Source organism: Haemaphysalis longicornis, unplaced genomic scaffold (genome assembly GCF_048455015.1).
Source record: "Haemaphysalis longicornis isolate Haplotype H1 unplaced genomic scaffold, Haemaphysalis longicornis Haplotype H1 scaffold_1, whole genome shotgun sequence".
NCBI lineage: Eukaryota > Metazoa > Arthropoda > Arachnida > Ixodida > Ixodidae > Haemaphysalis > Haemaphysalis longicornis.
The window spans coordinates 4,360,041-4,366,617 of record NW_027526203.1 but is presented as its reverse complement, the minus strand read 5'-3'; the positions used below and the strand labels follow the sequence as shown (position 1 = coordinate 4,366,617).

General features: G+C 46.6%; 1 pseudogene; it reads left to right on the top strand.

The window, feature by feature from the left end:
- The first annotated feature begins 59 nt into the window (after nt 1-59).
- On the top strand, nt 60-554 carry LOC144163000 (peptidyl-prolyl cis-trans isomerase pseudogene; annotated as a pseudogene).
- The last annotated feature ends 6,023 nt before the right edge of the window (nt 555-6,577 follow it).

Sequence of the window (6,577 nt, the reverse complement as noted above, 5' to 3'; positions counted from 1 at the left end):
TCTAGCAACCCAACGCGCAACTGAATCAGCGAGGTAGGCTTGACAGACCGGAGGCAACGATGGGAAACCCCAAGGTCTTCTTCGACGTCGAGGCCGACGGCGAGCGGCTGGGTCGCATGGTGATGACGTTGCGCGCCGACGTGGTGCCCAGGACGGCGGAGAACTTCCGGGCGCTGTGCACGGGAGAGAAAGGCTTTGGCTACAAGGGATCCACCTTCCACAGGATCGTCCCACTGTTCGTGTGCCAGGGCGGGGACTTCACGGACCACAACGGGACCGGAGGCAAGTCCATCTACGGTGACAAATTCGAGGACGAAAACTTCCAGCTGGAGCACGTGGGCCCGGGAGTCCTGTCCATGGCGAACACAGGAGCCAACACCAACGGCTCGCAGTTTTTTATCACACTGATTAAGACCAATTGTCTGGACGGCACGCACGTGGTCTTCGGCAACGTCATCGAAGGCATGGACGTCTTGAAGAAGATCGAGGACTACGGCTCGTTGTCCGGCAAGACGCTCAAGAAGATCGTCATCAAAGACTGCGGGCAGCTGTGAGTGGGCGACTTCGCTGCAGAACTCAGCCTCTGAAGCTAGCTCCGGCCGACATTTTTTGTTCCCTGTATGTTGTTGTTATGATATGTATTTAGTAATCTTAATTACCATTAAACGTTTGTTCATGAGATGAGTTCCCATTTTCTTTTCCTTTCACTTGCGCTGTTGACTTTTTTGTTGCTTTATTGTTTCTGTTACACATTTGCTAGTATGTTGCGTTTTAACAGCAGAGCTGTTTAAGCTTTTAGTTCCGCCGTCTAGCGTTAGCAGAACACTCAATCAGCCCAACCGAGCGCACGCGAGCGTGCGCCTTGTGAGGCGCGTCATGCGTCAATTCTTGCGCGTGGACTTGCGGCACGTGAGGAGCTCGCAAAAAATACAGAGAAAAATTGGGCCCATCTCCCCGCGAGGGGACTCGAGTAAATGCGTCGCATAGGGGGTGGGTGTATTGCGTTAACGTTTAGTGTTTGGGGAGTTGGTGGTAGTGAATGCGTTGTATCAGCACCTTCTTGGCGTAGTTTGAATGAGTCAAGGATATAAGGCGCGTTCGTAGCCTCCCATTCTGTGTCGGCTTTGTGGCGCAGTGGGTAGAGCACCATGTACATTGCGTTCCGCCCGCAGGGTCGAGGGGTCGAAACCAGGCTCCGGATAGTATTTTTTTTATATAGTGTAGGGGGAGGGGTGCGGACTACGACTACGGACGTCAACGCGGGTGACATCGTGAGTTACTGAAATGCTCTGCATTTAAAAATACCAAGCGCACGTCAGCGTGCGCCTCGTTAGGGGCGCGGGGCGTCGGCCAGCTCAACCTTCAAGAACACTGCCCAGCGTTCATGGCGTGATCTCGCGTGCTCTTCTAACGCGGTCCATTTTGGAAGAGATGTGAAAGCCTGAGGACTAAACGATCTGGGCCTGGCAGTCTTGGAGAATTTTCAGCGGCAAGTTCGGAAAATCGTGTGAAGTGCAGCAGCCACGACGAAGGTAGAGGGGCCGCGAGCTCTGCTGTTTCTCCAGCCTCGTACCACTAGTGCAAGCTGCGCTAACTTTTTTAAACAGCGGAGCTGTTTTCACGTTGCAGGAAAAAAATACCAACAAAATGCCGCGCTCGTGAGCAGAGTTACCACAGAACAGGGAGGGTTACTCAATATAGACCACGTGCACGACCATCGTGATATAGACTCTGCTCGTGAGCGCATGCCTCGGGGCGAGCACTGAGAGTTCCCGGCACGCTCGGCAGTTATATCTGAATAAGCAATTTAATTCATTTTGTAAAAATCTTACTCATGAAGCAGTTATTTTGCATTCTTATTATCAGTATTATTTTTTTAGTTTGTTTGTTTGTGGATGAAGCTTGTAAACCACCAGGAGGCCCCTGTCGCTTCAATTAAAATTGGATTTAAATTTCAAGCGGACGAGCAGCCACTGCTTGTAATGCTTGTCGTACGCAACGTTACTTGTGTAGTACGCGGCTGCTTCCGCGCTACAGTGGTCCGTGCGTTTGTGTGGTGGTTTACGCAAAACGATGCCTTTAAGAAAGGAAATTGATGTTCTCATTAGTGCATCTTCAAGCTTTTGTATGCGTGGAAACTGCCACATGTTCATCGAATCATCCAGGAACGACTCGTCGCAAAGAACAAAGGAGTGTGGTTAGTATTTTTTTCTTATTCTCGTCGTTTATTAAAAGCTTGCACCGCACCGTACCGTAATTTTGAGAAGGACGATGCTATATGTACTACGTAGTGAAGTCCCACCGGAAATTGCTATACGCACTACCCATATAGCGCCATCTATGGGTGCTGTCAGAAACACTTTTTTTTTGTGTTTTTTAACGTACGTGGTCTCAAGCGTTCGGACGGTCGACATGGCTGCTTTTCGTCGTCGCTTTTGAACGATCCATGGATGGATCGATCCCACCAATCTTGTTGCGACAAATCACGGTAATAAAGCGCAAGTCTTGAGTCGTGGGCCGGGCTGATGCACACGATTCGCGCCAGGGCCGTCAAGCTGGCGTGACAACTTCCCGATCGCGCCATCAGCACACCGCAGTGGTTCGAAGACGGCTTGCCCAATCTGAAGGTACGTATTTCTGGCCTCGTTGGTTTGTCCCGTAACGCTTGCTGTACTGATGTTGAAGTAAGAGACCCGCGTCGACCGCCGATCTTATATTTCCGTCACCAGCCTTTCCAGCCGATGCGCGAGCATGCATGTGTTATCAGCCGGCCCGTGCAACTGAACGGTGCGAACGCGTATTGTATGCCTTTAGCGCGTTTCCCCTCGCCTTGTTAAATGTCGTTGCATGCATTGTTACAAGTGGGATGACGCATAAGGACAAGCACTTTTTTAATCAACAAGTGTGAAGCTATTAGTAACGATAGGAGATGGGGGTAGTCAGTGCTGATGCTTGGATCCGCTTCCTAGTGCCGAATAGGCATGGAGGCGTATATCTTTCTCAGGGCCAAAACATCGTTCCAAGTTGTAGTGAAAGTTTTGGAACAGACCATGAAGGCACCCGTGCCCTTTTTCTTATCGTTTCTCTTTGAATCAGCCTCGTATTTATGCATTGAGAACCAATTCGACCAGCGGCACACTTTATTGGTTCCTTATGTATAAGCATAGGCGTCAGCAGGATTTTATCTTGAGGGGGCCGGCAAATCCAGTTTCACGAAGGAAGAGGCAGAGGGCATGGGGAGGGTGCAAGTGCTGTGGTAGCTTGGGGGGGGGGGGGGGGGGCAACATGTATACGTGTTCCATTCTGCAATATGATTCTAATCATCTTGTACATTGCCATTTTAAATCAGAAGTGGGTTTCTTTGGGTGGCAATTCCTTTTTCCTAAAAAAATGTAGTTCTTACTGTAAACAGCACCAAGCAGCAAAAAAAAAATATCAGTTCTGAGGAGGAAAAAGGTTCACGTCAATTTATAAGGCTATGTCAAAGACTACTACAGCTTCTGTATATGGTTCCAGTTGGGCTAAGAAGTGATTTGCAAAAAAATTGGACACCACTTCACACTGTGTGGTTGCATACAGTTCTGCACCATCTGCCCCAATTTTCTGCGACTGGCAATAAAAACTGGCTGCTTCAAAATAATAATAAAGAAATTTCTTAGCCACATTTACATTCAGGAAAAAAGTATTGTGCGGCCATTTCATGTAATAAGAGTTGGTATGGAAAATCATGCTCAAAAGGTTTTTCACGAAAGTTGGTTTCAAGAATTGAAATTAGGCCAGTAGGACAAAAAATAACACAAAATGAAGAAACAACGCAACAAAGGTCCTGGGTTTTGCCAAGTATATTTTTTTGCTCTTTTTCTATCATGTATAGAAGGAACACAGCCGTATTGCTAATTATATTGCACCTTTGGTTTTACAGGTCACCCGGAAAGGACAACACCAACTGAAGCTGAGGATATGGTTTAATAAAAATTTACTTTATATTGTAAAACAATGGCAGTGTTGATGTCTTCTTGAAAGTGTAAGAAACAACAGCCTTTCTTGGACCTTCTGCATGGAGACATATTTTTGGATAACCTGAAAACATCTTCTTGTCTTCTTTTTCTTTTAGGGGGGAGGGTGCTTCTTTTTTTTCAGGTTGTTTTGAGTTGACTGTTTTTCACGATTGATTCAGTTATTTAAGCATTCTGGAGTAGACATATTCTCATTACAACTGAGCAGACGTCGCCTGATGTTTACCATGCTAAGCGTCACACGTGCACCCTGCATGCTCACCATGAGCACGGACGAGTTGCAGTGTATGAATGAAGATAGCACAGAATTCTTTTATCAGCATGTAACCACCTAAGAGTCACATACTGGAGCAAAATCATGGGCCTCTTATGTGCATAGAAATAATAGCAGTTGCCCTGCCAGTTGGAAAAGATACAATTCAAACAACGCAGATGCTAATCAATATAATTCCTTTTGCTTAGAAATGACCTCTTTCCTGTATTTTCTAGTTTATAAATGTAACATGACGCTTGGCTGCAGCAGCTCTGGTAAACTAGAAAGTGTCAACAATGAAGAGATGGGCATTGCTTCCACATAATTTACAGAGATAATTTTTTTTACCATTCGTGATGTGAAATTTCCTAGGCGAATCTTTGGATCTTGGTAAGAAACTGTTACAATGCACGAAGTAAAACGTGGTGGACAAATGGCACTGCTAGCATGTGACATTATGTACGTGAAAGAATGCAAGATAAAAGTTCTATACAAAACGTGGTGGACAAATGGCACTGCTAGCATGTGACATTATGTACGTGAAAGAATACAAGATAAAAGTTCTATACAAAACGTGGTGGACAAATGGCACTGCTAGCATGTGACATTATGTACGTGAAAGAATGCAAGATAAAAGTTCTATACATCTTCCTGTTTCCTTTTCCTGTGTCTGCATATTGAAAGCGCCTTTATTTACGAAAAGAAGGCCAAGTGGGAGGAGGGGTGTGAAACGTTTAAAGGTCACACTGCAAAAGAATGTGTCCTAAGCGTTTCTTAAACACTATGGATGAGCTGCTGTACATCAGAAGCGTTTCTTACTATCACATTTAGCCCCGGTGACTTTCTTGCACAGCTTAACCGCCATGCGGAAAAGCCAACTTTAACAGCTCGAGGCAAGGTGTACAAACACATATGAATACAGGTGCACGTTCTCCCGTTTGTACTCAGGAGTTCCTGTCGAACATGCTTTAGTTAACTGCTGCGTAGTCTATTAAAACTGGTGTTTTGTGCGCATCCGAAATCACAACGCGCTAAGAGGCACGTGCGGGCCCGGGCAGCGTTGTAGACATATCACTCGGGGATCGTTAGTGTTGATCGAAACATCGGGTACGCACAGTAATTTTTTGCCTTCATCGTAAATTCAACGCAGCCTTGGCTGCCGGGAATCGAACCCGAGACATTCTACCCCCTGCAGCCATGAGAGACCATGCGAGATCTGAGCAATCTGGCGCCTGATAAATCTTATTAAGGCGAATAAAGCCGCCGTGGGATATTATTTAGAGAGTTGGCAATACCCAGGAATGAACAGCGTCGGGCTACACATACTTGCTTACACAAAACTCAAAAATAAAATAAACAAAAAATGACGTGGCCGGCCCGACCCAACATACGATATCACCACCGTATTAACCGTGTGTTGTGCACCGGCTGCCCGCGTAATTTCTGTTCCTGCCTCGATTAAAAGCTCAAACGCGTCGTAAACGGCCCTGTGGGCAGCCATAATCTATTTTACGCCCATGACTACAGCGCAAACTTTGCCGTGACCGAAACCAGGTACGTTGCCGTTCGTACGGAGGTCGCGTCAGTGGCGTCAGCCCGCCACCAAGCAAGCTCGGGGGCGTTTCTGACAGCGCCTCATAGATGGCGCTATATGGGTAGTGCGTATAGCAATTTCCGGTGGGACTTCACTACGTAGTACATATAGCATCGTCCTTTTGAGAATTCCGTGCGGAGCACAACCCTATGCCAGTGCTACAATTTGTAAAAAAGTAGCGCTTGGGTTTGCAAACTTTCGACGTGCGCTGAATCGAGGCTAGCAGCTTGCCTAGCCACAGAACAGGGAGGATTTGCCTAGCTTTTGCTCATCCTTCACACACAGGTAGCGATGCACAAAGCCGTAGATCTTGAATCACAGTGAGAAAGAGATGTGACGAGAAGACGTGAGGAAGGCAACTGGCTGGCAACGCTACGTTTTTTTCTTGGCTGCGTCTAATCTCACGGCAGCCGTGAGAATAACCTTCGGTAAATTCTCACGGCAGTTTCCGATAAACGCTGTGTCTAGGCTGGCCTAAAATAACGTAAGCTTTAACCTCACCGAACCTGGCTCAACCTAACAGAACGCGTCATAACCTACCCAAATCTAGCCCAACTGCAACAAACCCAGCGAGACACGTAACACAATCTGTATTAAACGTAATTCAACCCATTCAAGAAGTTCTGTGCGTCGATCTCTTGATAAAGTAAAAACCAGAGTAAAAGAAGTATTAACAAAATAAAGATGAGGGAAGAATTCTGAAAACAAACAACA